This window comes from Tupaia chinensis, unplaced genomic scaffold (assembly GCF_000334495.1).
Source record: "Tupaia chinensis unplaced genomic scaffold, TupChi_1.0 Scaffold000659_1, whole genome shotgun sequence".
Classification (NCBI taxonomy): domain Eukaryota; kingdom Metazoa; phylum Chordata; class Mammalia; order Scandentia; family Tupaiidae; genus Tupaia; species Tupaia belangeri.
The window spans coordinates 1,846,885-1,850,181 of NW_006160181.1; the positions used below are offsets into that span (position 1 = coordinate 1,846,885).

Below are 3,297 nucleotides of genomic sequence, written 5' to 3' on the forward strand. Positions count from 1 at the left end.
TACTAGGGGAACAGCTATTCCCTGAGTTGCCACAGGCACCACAGAACCATGTAGGAAGCTGAGCTGCAGCAATGACAATGACAGTCCTGGAGATTCTGGCTGTTGCCGCTTCTCTGGGACATTGCTGTTTATCTCAGAGATCATTGTTGTGATAACCACAAGGCCAAGAATCCATCTTTACCCAAAGCTTCTTTTTGTACTCTCCCACTTTCTGGACTAACATTTTTTGAACTATTATAAGGTTGGATTTTCAGCTTGACTAGGATTTGAATGAATTCTCTTTTCAATGAATTCTGTTTTGATTCTGCCCCAAGTGACAATCAATCTACCTGTTCTTTTGCTCAGTTGTTCTGTTTGCTGTGGAATCAGTCTCCACCTCATGACTGATGAACATCACTGATTAGTTGCTAGTATTTTTGGAATTTTTTCTATATCTATTTAGCATTTAACTCCATTTTAAAGCAGAAATCAGTGATATTTAGGATATTGATGACCTTACAGCTTTTTCTCTGGTTGGCATTGAAAAGAAATACATTACAAACAGAAGAGAAAAATAGCAAGTTAATACTAAAGTATATAGCAGTGTGATAAAGAAAACAGTATTTAAAAAAAAAAATTCTCTCCCCAAGTGATTCTAAAGTGTGGCCAAAGCTGAAAACTCTCAGACTAAACAGGAAATTTTCTGTATTAGAAACCTGCTCTTGGAAACTTCCCTAGAGGAGGGCAAACTGAAGATGGACTTAGAAGTATATATAGGAATTATGAAAGTATGTTCTCATATAAAATTGATGTCTTTAGACCAGCAGATGGTATAGTTCATTGCTGTACTCTTGGGTGATGGTGGTTCGAGTCCCAAAACCGGAAGCCTGAAACTCACACTGAGAGCATGTACATGCCTGCCCAAAATCCAAAGAGGAGAATGGGAGAAAAGGGACTGTGGCATGGCCATCCCCCCAGGGATGGTCCCTCACTTCCCCTCTCGCTGTCTCGATCATTGTTGTGATAACCACAAGGCCAAGAATCCATCTTTACCCAAAGCTTCTTTTTGTACTCTCCCACTTTCTGGACTAACATTTTTTGAACTATTATAAGGTTGGATTTTCAGCTTGACTAGGATTTGAATGAATTCTCTTTTCAATGAATTCTGTTTTGATTCTGCCCCAAGTGACAATCAATCTACCTGTTCTTTTGCTCAGTTGTTCTGTTTGCTGTGGAATCAGTCTCCACCTCATGACTGATGAACATCACTGATTAGTTGCTAGTATTTTTGGAATTTTTTCTATATCTATTTAGCATTTAACTCCATTTTAAAGCAGAAATCAGTGATATTTAGGATATTGATGACCTTACAGCTTTTTCTCTGGTTGGCATTGAAAAGAAATACATTACAAACAGAAGAGAAAAATAGCAAGTTAATACTAAAGTATATAGCAGTGTGATAAAGAAAACAGTATTTAAAAAAAAAAATTCTCTCCCCAAGTGATTCTAAAGTGTGGCCAAAGCTGAAAACTCTCAGACTAAACAGGAAATTTTCTGTATTAGAAACCTGCTCTTGGAAACTTCCCTAGAGGAGGGCAAACTGAAGATGGACTTAGAAGTATATATAGGAATTATGAAAGTATGTTCTCATATAAAATTGATGTCTTTAGACCAGCAGATGGTATAGTTCATTGCTGTACTCTTGGGTGATGGTGGTTCGAGTCCCAAAACCGGAAGCCTGAAACTCACACTGAGAGCATGTACATGCCTGCCCAAAATCCAAAGAGGAGGATGGAGAAGGGATTGCACTGTGGCCATCCTCCCCAGGGCATGATTTCTCATTTTCTGTCTCTCCACTTCTTCTCAATTTTTTGTAGAGCAAATGGCCCAAGTGGCAGGATGCAGTCCAAGGAAGCAGGTCTTATACTCACATACACCGAGAGTATAAATGCCATATATCCCAGGCACCAAATCACAGACCAATCCTACCCAGAATAACTCCCCCAGAAGGGAGTTCAGTGACTATGAGTTGTATTCTGGGGGGAGGAAGGGTCTCAATAGTCTTTTCAAACATTTTTATTAACTTGTGCTTCTAACAGTAGGATGGTTTATTAAATGAAGATTTGTCATTTTCCCTAGACTACCATTTCTACAAAACAGTATGTCCCAACACATTTCAACTACAGAACACACACACAAAATAGAATAGCTGTCCAGCTCAATGGAGAAAGTATAAGTGCAATTCTGGAGGTTACATCCTTGGCACTCCAAACACCTGAACCTGGAGGGAATAGACCATAGAGCAGCTGTTCAATTTTCTCTTATTCGGATCCTTTGTTTGCATTATAAAGAGCATGCCTGTGAGGTCCTGAAGACATTGTTTATCACACAAAAAAGGAGAGTGATCAAGACACTTAATGAGTTAGGAATCAGATCTTTATTATAATATGAGAGTAGGAAAAGAAGACAAATGACCAAGCTGACTACTTGTGGAGCCCGACCAATCACAAAACTTTCTCCCAGGAATCCCTGTGAGTCTTTGTGGTCTCTGGCCATTCATGAACTGATGAGTGGGCAAGGAAAGAGGGGAGCATCAGGCTGGAGCAGGTTCTTGATCATCCATTCCCCCAGGAGCCTTTCTATGCCCAGCTCAGCAGCAGCCCCCAGATCCGTGGTAGCAGCCAGAGCCCCCTGAGGGCTCACACTCGCAGCAGTCAGCTGCGAGTGCAGCTCTGGCTCCTGCACCAGTGGAAGAGATGGGGCCTGTGGTGGCTCAGGCAGCAGCCGCCACCCCCAGAGCTTCAGCAGCCCCCAGAGCTGGAGCCCCCAGAGCTGGGGCCACAGCAGGAAGAGACTGGAGGGGGACATGGGGCTGGGCACTGGGGTGGGCACTTGAGGGGACACTTTGGTGGACACTTGGAGGTGCACTTGGGGGTGCACTTGGGAGGGGATTGGCACTGCTGCTGGTTTTGCTGGCAGAACATCTTGGAATATCAGTCCACCTAAAGGCAATAATGAAACTCTCTAATTATAGAAAAACAAAGCTCATAATTATACTTATTTTAAAATTATTATATATGTGGAAGAGGAATGATCTTTAGATCATATACTCATATCATCAATTTGAAAATAAAATAGCTTGATTATCTCCTCTACATAAAATAGTTATATTTGAAAATTCAGGAAATGAGCTTCTTAATCTTCCTTGTTGGGAGACGCTGGGAAATTTTCATCCTCGCAAATTTGCAAACAGTCTTCACGACTTCTAAAGTGCACTTTCTCTTAATACAAGCATTGGCACCAATAATTTTCCAAACA

The 3,297-nt window shown here is 41.3% G+C and overlaps 1 pseudogene; it reads right to left on the reverse strand.

The window, feature by feature from the left end:
• Positions 1-2,629: 2,629 nt before the first annotated feature.
• Positions 2,630-2,963, reverse strand: LOC106736128 (late cornified envelope protein 2D-like; annotated as a pseudogene).
• Positions 2,964-3,297: the final 334 nt, after the last annotated feature.